This window comes from Nannospalax galili, unplaced genomic scaffold, assembly GCF_000622305.1.
Source record: "Nannospalax galili isolate Female #2095 unplaced genomic scaffold, S.galili_v1.0 scaffold368, whole genome shotgun sequence".
NCBI lineage: Eukaryota > Metazoa > Chordata > Mammalia > Rodentia > Spalacidae > Nannospalax > Nannospalax galili.
This window is the reverse complement of record NW_008359963.1, coordinates 4,563,939-4,586,073: the sequence shown is the minus strand read 5'-3', so window position 1 is coordinate 4,586,073 and position 22,135 is coordinate 4,563,939. Positions and strand designations below refer to the sequence as shown.

Here is a 22,135-nt window from a genome sequence, read left to right as displayed (position 1 = left end):
TAATATTTCCTTATGAAAAAAGAAATGAGATTCCCAGCTACCCAGCTAGAAAATGGTAAGATAAATTGGAAAAGAGTCCTTGCAAGGATTTGTAATAATTATTTAACTTGGATAGGGAAACATGACTAGTTTATTTGTCACTGGTGTCAGAAAATGAATATTTCTTTTGATATCTCAATTTGTTCATAAAATGCAGAGTAACTGTCTACTGGGCATCTTGCTGCCCTTGTTTGATAGTTCAGGAAACTGACCTGGATGCATGGTGCTCATATATTACTGGAGATGTCAGTGAAAATTGATGGCAATGAGGAAGGCCAGAAGAACCACTTTTGCTAGATTTATACTGCTTTGCTTATATGAATGGATCACAGGAAGCCTCCTGAGCATTTCCCCTGAGCATTATAAGGAATTTATAGTTCCTTACCTCTTGCAGGATCCCCTTTGATTCCTGGACTCTGTAACAGATTATTCATTTTCCTTTTTCTGGTTAACTTGTCCTGATAAACTAAGCCTATATACTATGAAGAATAATCCTTAGAACTGTGATATCCACTGGGTGTGGTGGTGCACGCCTTTAATCCCAGCACTCGGGAGGCAGAGGCGTGGATCTCTGTGAGCTCAAGGCCAGCCTAGTCTACCTAGTGAGCTCCAGACCAGGTGGAGCTGCAGGGAGACCTTGTCTCAAAAAGACCAAAACAAACAAGCAGAAAGAAGTATGATGCCCAAGTTAGAACGGTCTTCAATTCACTCCCATTTCACACTCACTGTCCGATGCAATTCATTGGGCTCATGTTCCTGTCCTATGCTAGATACGTCAGGCCTTTCCTATGAAAATGTAGGCACTTTGAATCCATGCAGGTTTATCAGTTACATCTAACATTTTATATGCATTAAGATTTTGGTTATACTAAATTAATACTGACATATAGCTAGGCTGAGATTAAGTCTGGAATAACCTAGTTGTGGCATCTTGACTCTTGGTTTCTGCTGACACTTGTAGTAAGGTCTCCGTCACCTGCCATTGTGTTCTGTTTGGAAGAGAAAAGAATTTAAAGCATTTTTACAAAGCTTAGTACTATATCTTTTTGTCAGTTATCAGCAGCTCAGGATCCAACTAATGAGAACTCCATTTTCCCACAGATGGTCTAGGATGCAAACCACATTGTTCATAATTTTGAAAAAGAAAAGAAACAATAAAAATAAGATCTTGTGCAAGCTTTGAAGTGCTTGGGCACAAAGGCAGGTTCCTTTGTTGAATAGCGGATTTTCCTAATGCCACGCAGCTAGATCCTTATCAAATGTTTCTGAGCAGAAGACAATGAAAATGACCCAGCATGAATAAAAGAACAGATGAGAAATGTGCTGTGATAAAGGCCGGGAAGGAGGCCGGGGAGTGCTCAGGTCCTCACTGAAAACAAATAGCCTGAGTGGAGAGCGAGGCCTGCTTTATCTTCAGCACATTCTTTTTATAGCTCTGATCGGAATTGTTTTCCCTTGAAAATGAATGGAGTGCGGGGAACGCTGTGTGGCCTTGTTCTCTGGCCTTTTCATTGCTCTGTGCTGCCACGTTAATGAGTTATTGCTTATAGTCACCGTACCAGGCCCACCATCATCCATATCCCTGCTTTAGAGGCAGAGTTGCGAGGCAAAGGTTGAGGGTGACACTAATGGGCCTTCAGGGTGAGAGGGTCGTGTGTCAGAGGATGGTGGGCAGCTGTGCTGGGGAGTCTCCGACATCCCTGAGGGCAGAGGAGAAGATGTGAGCAGAGCCGAAGCACAGGGAGGGTGACACTGGAGCAGCAAGGGGTCCTATCCAGGAGGAGTGTTCCCCCGTGTCGTGAAGCTGAGGACAGAAATCCATCCTCTGCTTCTTTAAAATGCCATCAAAGAAGTAATGCATGCTTCGAGAAAATAAATGCTCTGTTGGTTGACTGATGGACAACTCATGTGGGAATATTTCAAACAATGCCAGAGTCACTTTGACGTGGGCTGACTTGATCTGTCCAAGAGAAAGACCGAATGTTCCCACAAAGTCACTGCCATTTGGGGGATTGTACAAGTAAAGTCTGTGTGATACTGACTCTTCAATTCAAATTTCAGTCAGTTCAGTCCTTGGTCGTTTATGACAGGAAGGGACTGAGTGAGGCTCTGGGTAGATGGCAGAGATTAAGTTGTCATTGAACTTGCCCTCTTGAAGCCAACAGGAGCAGGACAGAAAGGAGTGCATGTGGTTTCTCATCACCAGCATCCAAGAATGTGAGCTGTCTCAGGAATGAGTTCATGAGGCCATCAGGACAAAGTGCTGAAGCCTAGCTTGAGAGGAGTGAGACACACTGACAGCTCGGGCTAACATGACAGTGTACCAGGTAGGTGCCAGGTGCTTTACTTGAATTGCTTTAATACTTACAAAAACTGCATCTATCTGGCCTAAAGCCCAAAGCTGAGGAGGTCATAGGCTCTACGGTAAAACCTACTATGTTTTTCTTTCTTTATTATTTTTATTTTACATGTATGAGAGTATTGCTTGCATATATGTAAGTGTACTTGTGTTGTGCAATGCCCACAGAGGTCAGAAGAGGGAGTTGGATTCCCTGAAACTGGAGTTATGAATGGTTGTTAGCTGCCATGTGGGTGCTGGGAACCAAACCCGGGTCCTCTGCAAGAGCAGACAGTGCTCTCAACCGCTGAGCCGTCTCTCCAGCCCCCTTCCCTTCTTATTCTTACATCTTTTCTTCTTCCTCTCATCCTTCTCCCGTCCTCATTTTAGTTCCTAATTATGACCTCTCATAGCTTTAACAGTTTTCAAAATCTGTGGCCCTATGGTATTTCAACTTTCCCTCCTACTTAAAAAAAGTTGGTCTCATACTTAATCCTTACCCTTACCCATCCTGCTTCCCTCCCACTCCTAAAATCATTAATTAAAATCCCAGCATGCGCCACACCATCCTTGGAAATTTATTTTCCAGCAGTTATTAAAGTCAAAGGGGGACCTGTTGTAATTGGCTAAAATGACATTTCCATAACAATACTATCGATAGTAGTGCTGTTCTCTCAGTTAACATTCTACTCTGGGAATGATACAGAGCTTACAACAGGCATCCTGATCTCTTCGACTGAGGAACTATTTTCTGAACTACGTGCTGGACCCTACCACATCCAAGTCCCAGATGAACATTGCAATACTTCTACTAGAAGAATGTAACTGCTTTAAAAAAAAAAAAAAGCAAAGAAATAATACCAGATGGGTAAAACCCAATGCAATAACATAAACATAAATACAGAAAATTGAGACGTAGAAGAAGAATTTAGCTCTGAAGGTACAGAAAGCTTTTTTTTTTTTCAGTCTTTTTGAGGCAGGGTCTCCCTGTAGCCCCAGCTGTCCTGGAACTCACTATGTAGACCAGGCTGGCCTTGAACTCACAGAGATCTGCCTGCCTCTGCTTCCCAAGTGCTGGGATTAAAGGTGTGTGCCACCACGCCTGGTGGAAAGCATTTTTAAAAGAATCATAACAGAAAACTTCCCAGAGTTAGGAAAGAGATGCCAATCCAGCTATAGGAGGCATTTAGGACACCAAACATAAAGGACCAGAAAAGAACCTCCCTTCATCATATTGTAGTTAAAACACTAACTATGCAGAGCAAAGAAAGTACATTGAAATCAGCAGGAGAGAAATACCCAGTCACATAGAAAGGTGGACTCACCAGAATAACAACCAATCATTCAACTGAAACTTTAAAAGCCAGGAGGGCCTGGACAGATGTATTTCAAGTTCTAAAAGACAACAACGGCCAACCCAGACAACGATATACTCAACAAAGCTAAGTTTCATAATTGAAGGAAAAATAAAAAAAATCCATGATAAAAATAGGCGAAAGGAATTTACAACCTCTAAGCCAGTGCTACAGAAAATACTTGAAGGAATCCTTCAGACTGAAGAGAAAAATAAATCCATCCACAAAGCCACAGGAAAAGTATAGGTCGTGTTAGACTTATAAGAGGGAAGAGGAAAAATCAGACACTACAAAATCAACAAAATTGCAGGAATCAATATACAACTTTTAATAATAACTCTGAATATTAATAGTCTCAATTCCTCAAAATGAAAAGACGAAGGATAATAGATGGGTCAAAAAGCAGGAACCATCTATTCCTGGCTCCAAGGAATGCACCGCACTACAAAGAAAGAAGCAGATGTTGCTATTCTGATATCTGACCAAACAGACTTCAAACCGTAATTAGTGAGAAAAGATAAAAATAGTCACTTCATATCAGTTAAGGGAACGATCCATCGAGAGGACATTACAATTCTGAATACATACTGTCCAAACACAAGTGAACTTGATTTTGTAAAACAAACACTATTAGATGTAAAGCCACAGATTAATTGTAGCACAATGTTAGTGGGTGATTTCAATTACCCACTTGCACTAATTACAGGTCTTTCCAATTAAAAAAAAAAAAGATATTCCATTTCCATGCTCCCAGTGCACCAGCTCTGGCTCCTGACCAGCCAGGTAAATGGATGGAACTGAAGCGTTTATACTGAGTGAGGTAACCCAGACTCAGAAAAACAAGTGATGCATGTTCTCTCTCATTTGTGCTTCCTAGATCCAAATCTTTACATGTGAGGATGCACTTCATATATACTTATTTATTTTTATTTTTTATGTGTATGTTTTATCTGCATGCGCATAAGTACACCCATGTTATGCAATGCCTGTGGAGATCAGAAGAGGTCATTGGATCCCCTGGAACTAGAATTACAGACATTGTTAGCTGTCATTTGGGTGCTGGGAACTGAACTTGGGTCCTCTGCAAGAGCAGCCAGTGTTCTTAACCACAAAGCCATCTCTCCAGTCCCATGATATATATCTTGAAGTAACTGTAGGAGCCAGGAAGGTAGAAAGGGACCATGGAGGGGAAGGGAGAGAAGGAGCTTGAGAAAAGGGGATAGTAGGACACAGGTTCTATCAAGAGAGAAATGGGGAAGATAGTGGGTACTTTAACTGCGAAGAGAAGAGGGAAGGTTATACGGGAGAGAGGGAAGGAAGAGAGAAAAGTAATACCAAGGTCTGGAAAAAAATCACAGCTTATTTCATAAGCTGACTTAAAAATATACATATATATGTGTGAGTGTGTGTGTGTGTGTGTGTGTGTGTGTGTGTGTGTGTAGAGCTGAAGGCTATCCTACAAACCCTATTGTCAGGCAAGGGAGACTTCCCTTTAAGTTGTTGGTCACTTGGGGCTGGAGAGATGGCTCAGTGGTTAAAAGCACTGGTTACTCTTTCAGCACAACACTCATACATATAAAATAAATTAAAATTAAAGTTAAAAAATCTTTTAAAAAGGCTTTTGGTAAAAGTAGTCCAAAAGACTCCCCAAATAATATAGGCTATTGCCATAGCCCTTAGTTGCCTCCCAGAACTTGATAAGACCCTGTTGCTGAGGACACCACATACTTCTGACACAGGACTTGGAGTAATTGGGCTGGAAGTGACCTGGAAGCCTCCTTCAAAAAGACTAGCTCTTATAGTATCAGAAGGTGCTATGCTAGCTGCCAAGGGAGAAAAATCAATCAATGGTCCTATGCAGCTGTAAAGTTTACAAACCATAACAATGTCCAACCCAGCAAAATATTACTACTGGTGCATAGTGACACTTTTTCTTGGGAGTAATCAATAGCTGTCCAATTGGACTTAAGGCCTGCTCAACAGAAGGAACTCCATGTATGGTATTGTAAGCACAGCCAAGTACACAAGGTTGGCAAGACCCTAGAGAAGAACCTACTGCTGCCGCTTTCTAAATCCAATGTCACTTTGTGCTATAGCCCAGATACTTATCCTAATTTTCACAGATAAGTGGAGCTCTCATCATTCATCAAAGAAGCTTTTTTTTTTGCAACAGATTGGAGAGATGATTACAAAGTCCCATATTTGATTAAAAAGCAGAGAATAAACTACCATGTGGTGCCCAGCCCCAACTGATACATCTACAATGCAACCCTACACCTGAGGTTCAGGAAACATCGTGGAAGAGGGGGTTGGACGATCGTCAAGAGCCAGAGGAATGGGATGCCTGCTGCCAGATAATGGCATGACAGGGAAACCACACCCGTGAAATCTCCACAGGGCAGTTGCCTAACAAGACCTGCATAATGACAGCAGCAGCTGACATGACAATGTGAATGGGGGGAATTTCACAGAGTCCCACTTCTAGATGAAGATCTATAGGCAATCAGTAGCTGTTGAGGGAGGAAGAGTCAGTTTTCTCCAGGATGAGTTCCCTGATAGGTTATGTAATCCCAAGTGGTCAGCCCTAAACACATGTACACATAATCACCACTAAATGGACTTGGTGAGCTCTCTCTCTCTCTCTCTCTCTCTCTCTCTCTCTATATATATATATATATATATATATACTATAAATATGTTATACATAGTTTTACATGTGTTTGTGTGTGCATAAATGTATTTCTCTATATATATACATATATAATAATAATGGAAGAAGAAGACAAGACATTCAGAGGGAGTCGGAGCCATGGGAGGAGTTGGGGGGAGCGAGAGAGAGGAAATGATGTGAATACAGCACTCAAGTATGAAATTCTAAAAAAATGAAGAGAAAAGAATAGAAAGATGAATATGTGAATTAAATGGCATCATACAGCATAGACTAAATGGACTCAACCAACATGTATGGAACATTCTATTCAAACACTGCAGAATATACATTTTTCTCAGTAGTCCATAGAACTTTCTTCAAAATTGATAGTAAGACAAAAAGAAAGTCTTAACAAATACAGAAAAATTGAAATAATTCCTTGTATCCTCTCTGATCATAATGGAATAAGACTACAAATCAATAGCAAGAGAAACCCTAGAACATACATAAACTCACGAAGATCAAATAACACACTGTTGAATGACGAATGGGTCCTTGAAGAAATCAAGAAGGAAATTAAAAAGTCTTAGAGCCAAAAGAAAATGAAAACACATTTCAAAAGACCCATGGGATACAATGGAAGCAGTCCTAAGAGGGAAGCTTATAGCTCTAAACACCAACATTATGAACCCAGAGAGGTCTCAAACAACTTAATGACACACCTTTGGGTCCTAGAAAAATAAATCAAACCCCAAATTAGTAGAAGAAAATGAATCATTAAGATCAAAGCAGAAATTAATGAAATGGAAACAAACAAACAAAACGATACAAGGAGCCTATGAAACAAAGAGCTGGTTCTTTGAATAGATAAACAAAATTGACAAACCCTTGGCCAAACAAACAAAAAATAAGAGAAAGTCCAAGTTAATAAAATAGATATGAAAAGGGAGCAGATACCAATGAAAAATATCTTACCTTGAAAACATACACTCCACTAAATTGGAAAATCTAAAAAAAGGATTAATTTGTACCAAAATTAAACAATGAGGAAATAAACAATTTTAACAAATCTGTAACAAGCAGTGAGATTGAAGTAGTAATTGTGAGACTGACGCTCCCAACTAAAGTCCAGGCCCAGATGGATTTACTGGTATATTTTACCAGACATTCAAAGAAGAATTGACACACCAAAGTTTTCCAAACTATTCCATAACATAGAAAAGGAAGGAACCCTGTCAATCTTTTTTTAATGTAGCTACTATTACACTGATACCAAAAGCAGATATCCAACCCAAAGAAAAATTACAGACCAGTTTCCCTGACGAATTCAAATGCAAAAATTCTCAACAAAATACTTGCAAACTGAATTCAAGAACATGTTAAAAAAATTATTCACCAGGCTGGTGAGATGGCTCAGTGGTTAGGAGCATTGATTGCTCTTGCAGAAGACCTGGGTTTGATGACCAGCACCTGCATGTGGCTAAAAACTGCCTGTAACTCCAGTTTCAGGGAATTTGATGCCCTCTTCTGACTGCCATGGGCATTGCACGACGTGGGTGCACTTACATACATGCAGGCAATACATTCATACACATAAAAATAATACATAAAATATTTAAAAAATTATTCATCATGATCAAGTTGGGTTTACTCCAGAGATGCAGGGATGGCTCAGTATTCATAAATCAACACATGTTAAAAATTACACAGATGGACTCAAAGGACAGAAATCACATGGTCATCTTGATGTAGAAAAGGCTTTTGACAAAATTCAATATCCTTTCATGTTAAAAGTCCTGAATAGACAGGAATAGAAGGAACATATCTCAATGTAATAGAGGCTGTATATGACAAATCTACGGCAAACATTATATTAAAGGGGGGAAAAAATAAAAGCATTTCTACTAAAATCAGGAACAAGACAAAAGTGTCTCTACTGTCTCCATTCCTATTCAACACATCACCTGGAGTCTTAGCTAGAGCGGTTAGTGAGAGGAACAAAAAGGGTGTTTTAATTACTTTCTGTTGCTGTGATAAAAACACTGACCAAAACCACTTGGGGAGGAATGGGCTTATTTGACTTACAGCACAGTCCACGGGACTTCCCTTGGCCTCACATCAAGGGAAGCCAAGGCAGGAATTCAGAGCAGGAACCTGGAGCTTACTGGCTTGTTCCTCTGGCCCATGCTCATCCTCCTTTCTTATATAATCCAGGATCACCTGCCTAGGGATGGCACTGCCCATAGTGGGGTGGGTCCTCCCACATCATTCAACAATCAAGAAAATACCCCAAAGATGTGTCCACATGGCCAGTCCAATAGAAGCAATTCCCCAGGTACGTCAAGTTGACAACTGAAACTATCCATCACAAAGGGGTTACAAATAAAAAAGGAAAAAGTCAAAGTATTTCTACTTGCTGATGATATGATTCTATATATAAGAGACCACAAAACTGCTATCAGAAAAGTCTTAAAATTGATAAATACTTTCAGTAACATGGCAGGTTACAAAATCAACACATCAAAATCATCAACCTTTCTATATACTAACGACAAGCAAACTGAAAAAAAGAAATCAGAGTAATAGTCTTATTTACAATAGGCAAAAAATAACTGGAATAAGCCTAGCCAGGGATGGGAAAGACCTCTATAACGAAGTTTTAAAACACCGAAGAAAGAAATTTGGGGAAGATGTTAGAAGATGGAAGACCCTCCCATGCTCGATACTGTAAAAATTGCTATCTTACAACCAAAGCAATCTATGGATTCAATGCAACCACTTCCAGCTTCCAGAACTGAGGAATAAAGCTCTGTTGTTTATAAATCACTCACTTTGTTCTAGCAGCCCCACCTCACTGTTAAGAGGTTACTACTATTATTAATTCATCACTGTTCTCATCACTGTGACAGAGTACCTGACAAAAACAACTTAAGGAAGGAAGGGTTTATTTTGACTTACAGTTCGAGAGTACAGTCCATCATCACCAGCAAGGCTTGAGACAGGGGCTTGAGACAGGTGTTCACATTGCAACTGAAATCAGGATTCAGAGAGAGATGAATATTGATGCTCAGCTTCTTGCTCCTTTCTCCTTCAAAAGTTTTTAATTTTATTATTATTATCGTTAGTAGTAGTGCATGTGCAGGCACACATGTGCAACAGCACGCATGTAGAGGTCAGAGGACAACTTTTGGGAACTGGTTCTCTTCTTCCACATTGGGATCTAGGGATTGAACTCAAGTTGTTGGGTTTGTGTGACAAGCACTTTTACCTGCTGAGCCATTTTGCCAGCCCCCACATTCTCCTTTTGATTCAGTTTAGGGCCCTGGTCATACAACCCACGGTTAGGAGTTAGAGTAGATCTTTGCACCTGGGGTAACCTAATGGAGAAACTTCTACTCAGACTTGCCCCAAATTTTGTCTCTTTGGTGATTCTATATTCTGTGATAACTGTGTGACAAGCACTTTTACCTGCTGAGCCATTTTGCCAGCCCCCACATTCTCCTTTTGATTCAGTTTAGGGCCCTGGTCATACAACCCACGGTTAGGAGTTAGAGTAGATCTTTGCACCTGGGGTAACCTAATGGAGAAACTTCTACTCAGACTTGCCCCAAATTTTGTCTCTTTGGTGATTCTATATTCTGTGATAACCATCACAGTCTCTCTCTCTCTCTCTCTCTCTCTCTCTCTCTCTCTCTCTCCCTCTTGCTCCATCCCTCTCTCTCTCTCCCTCTCCCTCTCCCTCTCCCTCTCCCTCTCTCTCTCCCTCCCCTGAGGAAGTCCTAGGCTCCCTTTAAAGTCATGTGATTAAGTTAGACCCATGCAGGATAAGCTCTCCTTTGACTCACTAAATCAACTGACTTGGGACCTCAGTTATAACTGTGAAATCTCTTTATCTTTGCTGCATAGTGTGGTCATAGGATAACTCATCCCATTCATAAGACTCACCTGTATGCAGGGGGAGGGAACTGTGTGAAGCAGGAGGCTGACATTTGGGGATCATCTTAGAATTCTGCCTTCCATGTAGAACTTATTCTTTTTAAATTTAAAAAAAATTGAAAAGTTTTATGTGTATGGGTGTTTTGTCTGCATGTATGTAAGTGTGCCATGTGTGTACAATGCCCACAGAGGCTAGAAGAGGGCTTTAGATCCCCTGCTTCTGGAATTAAGGATGGTTGTTAGTCACCATGGGTGTTGGGAACTAAACCCAGCTCTTCTGCAAGAGCAGCCAGTGCTCTTAACTGCTGAGCCATCTCTCCAGCCCCCTGGAACTTATTCTTCCACGATGCAGTCCTTGGCCTCCTTCGAGTGGGACTAAGGCCCCGTTACCCACACAGGGTGGAAGTGCTCGTTGCAGGAGCTGCACAGATCTGTAGTTCCATGTCTCTTCTTCCTCCTGTTCAGGGCTCACACTATCCACGAGTCAGCTGGCCATGGGTCGGTATTTGTGATGAAAGATTTCATGGGAAAAGTGTGACATTTATGTCTACAGTTGACTTGGTGGCTGGCTTGGTGGAGTATCTCTTAATTATCTCTACTTCCCCTTTTCCCATTGTTGTTGACAGTCAAGATTTAGTTGTAGGTATTATTTATTGAAAGAGCTAAAGAGGAAAGGGCCAAGGCTAACGCCTAATAAGTGAAAGGAAGCAGCAAGCCTGAAGGCCTCTAAATCTCAATTGATGGAACTGGCCTCCAGACTTAAAGATGTTATCTTTAAGCCGCCTGGGAACGCAGCATCTTAATTCAATCAAGGATCTTTTGCACATAGACTCTGATGGCCATTTCAAGTGTTGTCTATTCAGGCCCCACCTCAGGGTTTTTTAATTGTTGTTGTTGGTTTGATTTTCTCTGCTTCCATTTTCTCACATACACACTTCAGCCCCAAAGGGGTTGGATGACAAAAGAAGGCCAAGACTGTGACACTAAAAGAATTAGTAAGAAAGCTATTTAGGGATTTTAATCTCATCCAAAAATGTTTAACACTTCAGTATCATTAGAAAAAGGTTTTGTCATAGCTAGGCTGAATTAGGCAGTTTTAGCTCCAAAGTCAAACTTTGGTGGTGACCAAGTTTTTATTCTGTGCCACGACCCCCACCCCCACCCTCCCATTAGAGGCTGACCTTTCATATGTCCTCCAGGCTCAAGAATTTTATTATTACTATCTCCCAGTGCTTCAGTAATTAACTCTGTTAAGGACGCAACCAATTCACATGGCTCTGCTCCTAGAGTTGGGTGAATAGGGTGTTTTGCTTTGTTTTAGAGACAGAGTCTTATGTACCCAAGGCTGGCCCACAATTTGTTATGTAGTTGAGGATTACCTTAAACTTAATGTTCTCCTTCCTTTACCTCCTGAGTGCTGGGATTACAGGCATGGATAACCACACTTGTTTTATGCAGTGTTGGGGACCAAACCCCCTCTGCCAATTGAACTACATCCCCAGGGACGTGAAGACAATTTTGACTAAAGAGAGAGGCAAAGGAACTTTTGTGAACTTCATCTCTGCCATGCCAATGGGGCTCCGTGTGAGTCTAGAATATCTGTTCAGTGCTCCTTTTCACACTCATCCTTTCCAAACAGCTTCAACCTTGAAGGCCTCCATGACTTTAAACATCTCCCTGGGTCTGCAATGAATCTGTGTAATGAGGATGCTTATAAATATTACAAGAGATTTATCGCTTTGGTGTGAAATTCTCTGATACCAGCAGGGTTTTTAAACACAACTGGTAACAAGAAGCATACGGTCGGATTCAAGCGACTGCTTTCTTTCTTTTCTTTTTCTTTCTTTTTTTTTAATTGTTGTCTGCCAAGGACAATATATTTTTTTCCCTTTCTTCAAAATAAACACTGTGCAAGAATGTGCCTCAGCAAATGGTTGGGGCTCTATTACATTTCATGCAGCTTTCTAAACAATTTCCAACCCTGGGCTGGCCTGGTGTCAAACAGAAGGCAACCAACAATAGCAAAACCCCATTAAAGCCAAGAAGGTTCCTTCCTGAGGTGAGCCTGGCCAGAAATAGTCATCTTGGCTCATTCTCCACCTTGGCACCAGGGACTAATAATGCTCAGTCTCCTAATGGAAATTGTCTAATTTCATCCAAGAGCTCCTCCAGAGAGAGCCGGGCTGACGCACTAACAGTCAATATAACAACATTCTTCTTGAAGTGCTGAACAATGGGCCTTTGGAGAGACTGTGATAAACCACGTCAGACTCCGGACAAACATGAGTGTAAAAATAGGCTTCAGAGGCACTGACACAGCCACCCAATTTCTCAAGAGGAAGGCCCTGCGGACGGGACGAGGGCTTGTTCAGAAGGCTGGTTGGGACTACTTCATCGGCTGCAGTGGGAGAGGGAGCGTGGAGGGAGAGGGGAGACAGAACAAGAGGGAAAATGGGCAGTGAGAAATGAAAGAGAGGAGATTGGCTCATTGAACATGGCTAGTCGATAGAAATCATACTTGTGTGTAATTTTCATTAACAGTACAAGGCGCTATGCAAGGATCAGCCAACAGGAATAATGTTCCACTTAACATATACATATATCCCTGATATTATGTCCCACATGGTAATATAAGAAACACAACAGCCGGGTGTGGTGATGTGTGCCTATAATTACAGCACTTGGGAGGCTGAGGCAGAAGGATTGAAAGTTCTAGGCCAACCTAAGCTAAATAGTCAATTCCTGGCCAGCCTAGATTTCAGAGCAAGACTTTGTTTAAAAAAAAAAACAAAAAAAAAAACCCCAAAAAACCAAAAACAAAAAAACCAAAACCAAAATAAAACCAGGGGACTGGGGAGGTGGCTAAAAGTTTGCTCTGAGTTCTGATCCTTGGCGCCTTCATAAAAGCTGGGTGTGTGCTGTGTTGCTGTAACCCCTGAATTGATGGATGCAAACAGGCAGACCCCTGAGGCTTTCTGGCCAACCAGCCTACCTGAAATGGTAAATTCCAGGTTCAGCGAGAAACCTTGTCTCAAAACATAAAGGTGAAGAGTGATAGAGGAAGACACTTGATGTGACCGCTAGCCTCACATACACTTGCAGGGAGAGGCAAGACCACCCATACATACATGTGTGTGCACACACAATATACATCCACACAATGTGAAGAACATTATAATACTATTGGTTGTTGAGTGGATATTCCCAGCTTCATCTAAAATGTAAAGTTCTTAATGTTAGAAACTGACTGTGTCTATAATGTTTATCCATATGAGGACATCAGTTAAAACCGCTGACTGAAGGGGCTGGAGAGATGGCTCAGTGGTTAAGTGCACAGGCTGCTCTTATAGAGGACCCTGGTTTGTTTCCCAGCACCCACATGGCAGCTAACAACTGTCTGTCACCCCAGTTCCAGGAGATCAACACCCTCTTCTGGCCTCCACACGCATTTCACACACATGGTGCATTCACATACATGCAGGCAAAACATTCATAGTCATAAAATAAAAATTAAAAAACTCTTTTTTAAAAACCCAAAGTGTTGACTGAAGCAGGAGGATCTCTGTGAGATCAAGGCCAGTCCCAGCTACATAGCAAGTTCCAGGCCAGCTGGGGCTACAAGGAGACCCTGTCTGAAAAAAACACAAAACTAAACAAACAAAACTGTTGATTGGTCAGAACCCAATGGTCATGAAATGAGAAAGTCTTTCATGAACAGACAATTCGAGAAATGAAATTAGCCAGGCATGGTGGTATACACATTTAATCCCAGCACCCAGAAGCCAGAGGTAGTTGGATCTCTATGAATTCCAGGCCAGTCTGGTGTACATAGTGAGTTCTAGGTCTGCCGAAGGCAATATAGTAAGACTACACACACACACACACACCACACAAATATCACATTTCACACATGCATACACACCACATATTACACACAACATACATACAAACACACACACCACATATTACACACAGCACACACACACATTACTAACAGGTATGTACACCACACAAACAGACATAGCAAACAGACACAACATACATATGCTACACACAACACACACAACATACTACATACATACACATACATAAAACAACTATCTCTTCACTTTGAAAGTTTAAAACATTTTTCTATGTTCTTGGATATAAAACCAAAGCAAAACCATTTCAAAATAAATTATAAAATCTCTTATTAAAACAAATGTAGTTAAGGCAATATTCAGGAAGTTCTGTGGTTATAAAATTGCATGTTTCTTAGAAAATCACGGATCAAAAATAATTAAAGCATTCAACTTGGGAATGATAATAACAAGCAAAATTAACAAAGATGAAAGAAAATAAAATAGAGACTATTAACATCCATGCACAGCCTACCATCTTTAAAGGAAAACTCTCCATTTTCCTCTGAAAATACATTTAAAAAAGATGTCAAATACCTATTTAAAGAAAGTATTAGTGAAGATGATTTCTGGTGTGTTCTGCCTGAAATATTCCTATGATTAGCTCTCATTGCGTGAGGAAAGGGTCTGAGGCAGTACCTGGTATCCGTATAAACCCTAGCTGGCTGTTCTTCTAACCACTAAGTATTTTTGTGTGAAGGAAAATCATAGAGCTTACTTCAGTGGATTTAATTTTTTTTTTGTAAAAGTTTTTAAAAATTTTATTTAGCAAAAGCAAAGCAAAAACTTCCAAAGAGAGATTAGAGTGGACTGCTCCAAGGCAGCGGGGTCCTATATTGTGTATTTTAAAGATATTTTAATGACCATTTCTGAGGTGGTTGGTGTATTCATGGGTTAAGTAGATTAAAAAGAAGATAAAAAAAGATAAAATGCTAACTATTGTAATTTATCAAATATCATACTGAAAGTGAAAAACAGTTTGGTTCTCTGGGAAGACGCCTCATCTTGAAGTGAAAAAAAATCATAAGTCAAACCATTGTTAAGTCAGAGATGATATGAATTTACCTCTGAAAAGCCACACACTGAGCATCTACCTCTGTAAAATGGGCAATGCGTATATTTTATTATGTTAAGTCATTGAGATATTGGGACTTGCATATTAGAGTAACAAGTGAGACTTTAATAAATATACATACTGAAAACAAATCTGAAAAGAGCCTTTTGTGGTCAATTTTTTTTCTTAAGAAACAGAAACTTAGCTTGAACTACCAAAGAATCAGGCAGAGTATATGAATGTATCTTAAGAACTCAGGAAGAATATGTAACCAGGTCTCCTAACAGACAGGAAGCAGAGACGGTAGAGCCATCAACAGACGTTGTTCCATGCCGCTCTCTGGCCAGCATGGAATCTTATTTCTGGCTCCTTCCTTCTCTTCATTTATGTTCTTTGGACTCAGACAGACCTTCTCTGCTTCTCTTTGAACTTGGTTAGGGCCAGCTCCCTCAGGTGGTCCTGGAGACCCCCAAGAGGCCTGAGGATAGTTGGATTTAATTTTTAAAATGTACTTGCCTGTTATCTTCTTTGGGGTTACCTTTTGCTCGTTAGTTCTGTTAATAGTTAACTCAGCTCCCCGTTTCCAGTCCTCCAATCTCAAAGTCTGAATAATGGGCTGACTGTCTTTTACAAAGGACACTTCCAAATGCTCGAGCAGCTAGGCGGCTGTCCTGCCTGTGCAGTCTTCACTTGTCAGACACAAGTCCAGTTGCTTATCTTTTCGCTGCAGGAGACAGAATCCAGGTCCTCCACCTTCTGTGCTATGCCCCCATCTGTCTCTTACTTTGTGTTGTCCTTCCCCTTTTCTGGGAATCTTCCTGATGCTTTGGCCAGTGTACAGTTCAGAGAATCATTTCTGCATTTGATACTTGGAACACAATCAGCATTTTTGGTTTTGCTCTGTGTCAGCTTCCTGACCTATGCAGTTGGTAGACAGTGCCTCCATTAGACATCATTTGCCTAGTCCTCATGCTGGGTATGGGAGGTATAGAACGAATGTCTGTCCAGAAACGAGTCTTAGCCAAGGGTGTGTGTGTGTGTGTGTGTGTGTGTGTGTGTGTGTGTGTGTGTGCAGGTATAGTTACAACATACCATGCTGCAAGCTGTGACCAATGCCAACACAGATAGCTTGGGGATTCCAGGGAAGAAAAACTCCCAGTGAAAATTAAATGAAGAATGGGAATAAAGTCAGGGAAGGTTTCCAGAAGAGAGGTCATTACAGAATCAACTCTGAAGGATGAACAGGAGTTAGTCAGGAACTCGGAGTGAGGGGTGAATGGGAGGATATGTCAGAGAAGACAAGGACAGCAGAACGGGGGAGTGGTGTGATCTCGGGGGTGTTGATGAGTTGGAGCACTGTGATTTGGGTTTACATTTCCCTAGTGGCTAATTATGTTGGCCATCTTTTTACATGCTTACTAGCTATAGTTTGTCTCTAGAGAAATGTCTACTGGAATTCTTCACTAATTTTAAAATTGGATTATCTTACTACTAAGTTGTAACTGTTCTTTACATATCATTATTATTTTTTAAATATTTTATTATTTTTATTTTATGTGTCTGAGTGTTTTACCTGTATGTGTGTAAGTGCACCACGTGTGCAATGCCCAGCAGAAGCCAGAAGAGGGCGTCAGAGCCTCTTGAACTGGAGTTACAGACAGATGTTAACTACCATGTGGATTCTGGGAATTGAACCTGGGTCCTCTGGAAGAACAGCCAGTGTTTTTAACCACTCCCCTACATATTATTTTTAAGGGATTTTAGCCTTATTTTTTTAATTTAAAAAGCCACATTCATTTATTTATGTATTTACTTGTTGTGTATGTCTATGTGTCGGAATGTGCACATGTGACAGTGTGCATGTGGAGTCGGAACACAACCCAAGGGAGTCGGTTCTCTCCTTCCAACATGTGAGTCTTGGGGATCCAACTCAGGTCATCAGACTTGGCAGCGAGCACCTTTACACAAAGCCGTCTTTCTGCCTCTCTTTATGTATTCTTTGTACAAATCTTTTATCTGACGTATGATTTCAAAGTATTTCCCTACATTTCATGTTTTGTTTTCTTTATTGATGATTTCCTTTGAAATATGGAAATTTTCATTGTTATGATGTTCCCTTGTTGTGTGTGTCTTTCCTGAGATAGGGTTTCCCTGTAGCCCTGGCTGACCTGGAACTCACTATGTAGACCAGGCTGGCTTTAAGTTCACAGAGATCTGCCTGCCTCTGTCTCTGCTTCCAGAGTGCTGGGATTAAAGAAGTGTGCCACCATGCTAGCTGCAAAGTTTTTTTTTATATTTTTATTGGATTGTATTTTGGTGTCATGTGCAAGAAATCTCTGCTTAGTATGAGATCTTAAACACTTACTGCCTTTTTAAAAAATTATTTGTTATTTTTATTTTATGTGTATGACTGTATTGCCTGCATGTATGTAAGTGTACCCATGTCAAGCAAGGCCAGCAGAGTTCAGAAGTGAGCATCAGATCCCCTGGAATTGGAGTTACAGATGGTTGTTAGCCCCTATGTGGGTGCTGGGAACCAAACCCCAGTCCTCTGTAAGAGCAGTCAGTGCTCTTAATAGCTAAGATACCACTCCAGCCTCTCTTATGATGTCTTCTACAGTGTTTTCTTATATTTAGTCCATGATCCATTTTGGGTTAATTTGTATTTGTGATGTGATGTTAAGTCAACAGCTTTATAGTTTTGTGTGTGAGTATCCAGTTGTGACACGCAAGAAAGAGTTCTCTTTTCTTGTTGAATTTGTCACCTTTGTTAAAAACCTGTTGACCAAGGTTAGAGTTTATTTCCATTTCTCTCAGTCCTGGTCTGTGGGTTTATATGTCTATCTTGTGCCAGTACTGCACCGTCTTACAACTTTGTATTCTTGTGGTACTGGGACTGAATCCCAGGGCCTTGCACATGCTATGCAAGCACTCTACCACCAAGCTACATTCCTAGCCCGTCTTGTAGCTTTGTAGTAAGATTTAAAATCAATTAACAAGTGTGAGTCATCTAACTTTGCACCTTATTTTCAAGACTGTTTTAGCTTTTGAGATAATCATGTGCATTTTCCCCTTTATTTTACTCACAGGGTAGTGTACTCTAAGTATGGTATTCCAGGTTTGCATTTCTGGGGTAAATCTTAGCCATAATGTTCAGTTCTATTTGTACATTGCTTGATTTTTTGCATTTATATTCTTAAGGGAAACATTTAGTAGTATTCAACATTGAAGCCTTCTAGACTGCAGCTTAATCCCAAGACCTTTATGGTGACTATTCTGATTATTGATTCAGTGATCTGTACTCATTATGTCTATAGAAGTTTTCTCTTTCTTCTTGAGTCAGTTTTAGTAGTTTGACCTTCCTAGGAATCTGTTTCATTGAATTTATGTAATTTGTTGGCCTATAACATTGACAGAATTCTTTTAAAATTCTCTTCATTTCTGTAGTGTCAATAATGATACCTCCTTTATTTATATTCTCTCTCTCTCTCTCTCTCTCTCTCTCTCTCTCTCTCTCTCTCTCATTGAGAATTGATCCCAGGGCTTGCACATTCCAGGCAAATGTTCTATAACTGAGACATGCCCCCAGTCTCTGGAAAGTTAATTAATTGGCTTGAGATTTTCTTTCTTTTTCTTTTTCTTTTCTTTTCTTTTTGTCAAGACAGGGTCTCCCTGTAGCCCCAACTGGCCTGAACTTGCTATATAGACCAGACTGGCCTTGAACTCACAAAGATCTGCCTGTCTCTGCCTCCAAGTGCTGGGATTAAAGATGTGTGCTACCATGCCCTAAGGTTTTCATTTTCTAAAAGGAGACATTTTCCTATACATTTCCTCCAAGCACTGAATTGGCTGTGCCTCATAAGTTTTGGGTTGTTATGTTTTTATTCCCACTCATCTGAAAATACTCTCTAATTTCCATTGTGATTTACTTGTTTAGGAGTACATTGTTTAATTTGTACATATTGATGAGTACTTCCATTTCTGTTATTATTTCTAATTACTCGTGGTTAGAGAACACACTTTTAAAAACCATTTTTTGCTGTTTTCTTTTGTTTTTTTCTGTTAGTTCTTGTAGCGGTTCTTTATGGCTTTTCTGAGCTAATTAGGTGAAACCCTTTTTCATGGTGATGCGCAGCCACAGGAGCTGCTGCCTGGCCAGCTTCGCGCTCACCTAATCACTGAACTGAGGTCTCCTTGCACCAGTGGTTTCCCCAGCTTTTGCTAAGAGGCTCTGTGAATGTATTGGGGGTGCATCTTCAAACCTCTTGCAGATAGTTTTCAGTTACATCCTAGCCTTCATTTCCTTTTCGGCAGAGTCTCAAGCTCAGCTGAGTGGAGCGGTCAGTGTACCCTCTGTTTCCCTGAGCATACGAACAGCTCTGCATCTGCACATGGCCTTTCTGTCGCCCTTTTTCTCACCAGCTTCTCTTGGCCCCTGGACTCTTCTTGTTGCCTCAGGCAGCTATAGTGTTGTTCAAAGCTTTGGAGCGAGGAGGAAGAGGGGTTGGTCCTGCAGGCAGATGGTGCCAGAAAGATCAGAGAACCACCTTTGTCTGGGGATGGCACTTTGAGGAGCTGTACAACGATTCTGCCCTCTGGAGTGGCTGTTGGACAGCTGCTTTTCACGGTACGGCGATGGTAAGGCTGTTGGTTTCAGTGGCTATCACTGAACTGAGGGGACAAACACAAAGCTAAGCACCAGCAGGCGTCTTACCAAGACTGAGCCTGGTTCAAGATTTTCTTTTCTTTTCTCTGCATGTAGTGGAGCACATGCGCATGTGCATGAGTGTGTATGAAAGCCAGAGAACGACCTCTGGGGCTCTTCCTTACATGCCATCCATATTTTGTTTTGAAACAGGATCTCTCAGCACCCTGGAACTCATCAAGTAGACTAGGTTGGCTGGTCAGAGAACCCTGAGGATCCACCCGTAGAGACGACAGGTGCTCTCTCCCCCAGAGCTCGGATCACAGTGTAGTCACGATGCTCAGTTGTTTTTTACATTGGTTCTGGGATCAAAGCTCAGCTTCTTGTGTTTGCAAATCATCTTTGCCGTTCAAGATTTCCTTGAATAAATATTTCTGAAATTGTTGGAAGGTTTGGGCTAATTTCTGGAGTCCTGAAAAGACTGTCTTTGACCCTATTTTATAATGTTCTTATTGTTTTTATAGCCAGCTAGACCTTCAGAAGTCTCTAATGCCATCATTTTGTTGTTGGGGATTTTACCTACTGGTTTTATATCACTGTTGTCCAAAGAACTGGGAAATGACCTCGGTCCTTGGGTGAAGTTGTCTAAGGTTAGGGTTGCCTCCCCTAGAGCATCTTCCCAAAGGACCAGAGGAAATATTAAGGAAATGAATGAAACCAGAGTTTGGAGAGAGGATAGTGAGCTTTGCAAAGGAGAGCAAAGCCGGTGACCTGGGAAGGGGAGGAATCAGTTTCATGGATTCTTTGTCTACTGAGGCTTTTATGGGCGCACTGTCCAGGATGTCCTGAGTCATGGGCTGAAAATTACACTTCACTTCCTCAGGCCAACCAAGAAAGAATTCATCACATTCTGTTACTGTTGGCTTTTAACTCTGGACTAATTAAAGGCTGTTTTGTGTGGTCTAAAACTCAGGATGGGTGTTTGAGATAGGCGATAGCTAACCGAATCTATTATTCTGAGTTCACCGTTTAGCTTTTGTTTGCTTTGGGTCAGAAAGGAACAAATAACAGCATCTGTTTTTGTCAGTCTACCTTTCAGATTTGTGCTTGGTTTGAAGCCCCCCAAGCAGCTTTTCTAGTTCACGTTAAGCCAAGCAGTGACAAGCAGTTTGAGGATTGTTTGCTGAAATGTTAGTGTTGGAAAGGTTTTAGTTGCCTTCTATGGGTGTGTTCATGTTTGTGTGTGTATGCACATGTGTGTTTGTGCACATGGAGTCCATAGGTGAGTGTCAGGTATCTTTTTCCTCTATTACTGTCCACTTTATTTATTTTTATTTTTTTTAATCTTTTTTATTTTTATTTTTATTTTTTTTCAGCCAGGATCTCTCACTAAACCAGAGCACACTAATCTGGCCAGCGAGCTCTGTCTTCACCTCTCTAGCCCTGGAACTACAGGTACATACTGCCGTGCCCAGCTTTTAGCCTAGGTGCTGGGGATCCAGACTCAGGTCCTAAGCACTTTACCTACTGAGCTGTCTCCACAGCTTCCTAGTTGCCTTTTTGAGAATCTGCCCTTTCCCTCAATACCCTTACCCCTTGCCTACCCTAACATTTCTTCCTATGCTTTCTGTCCTACATATTTGTTATAAAACACGGGCAGCTCCATCTAAATCATAAATACTAGTAGTGAACAAGCTTGGACCAGTACTAATCTGGTGAATGTTCTTGAACCAAACCCCATGTGTCCCTGTTAGTTACTAAGTGTTGGGCTGAAGAATTCAGTCAGCTAGCATCCCAACAGTCCCAGTTCATCCTCGTGTTATGCGGCCATTGTCCCGTGTGTTATAGAAAAGGGCAGCTTTTTTCCAGGTTCCTCTGCTTAGCTTTTCTCTTCTGACCCTGCTTCGTTTCTACTCACAGCATTTATCGCCTTTAGCCCCTGACATATCTATTCACTGTTCTTCCTGTTTTGCTGTAAGGACCAGTGCTTTCTGAAAGTGGGAGGCTTTATTTTGCTTTGCTGGGTTCCCAGTGTTATAAAGAATTCCTGGCATATAGTACCTGACTCAATAAATTATTTGTGGATGTAATGAGTGAGTTACTCAACCAACTTAATCTTTTAAGAAATAATAAATTTTATTTGTTTGACAATTTGTTCCTTTAAAAAAAAAAGGAAAGAAAAGAAAACTACACTGCTTCATTGGAATTCTATTAGCTCT

At 40.9% G+C, this 22,135-nt stretch overlaps 1 long non-coding RNA gene across 1 annotated transcript in view; it reads left to right on the top strand.

The window, feature by feature from the left end:
* Window positions 1-21,958, top strand: part of LOC115068565 — a 33,828-nt gene extending 11,870 nt beyond the window's left edge. The window contains exons 2-3 of the long non-coding RNA XR_003847912.1: window positions 2,198-2,366; window positions 21,293-21,958. This is a non-coding gene — a long non-coding RNA (uncharacterized LOC115068565). The remainder of the gene's footprint in view (window positions 1-2,197; window positions 2,367-21,292) is intronic.
* Window positions 21,959-22,135: the final 177 nt, after the last annotated feature.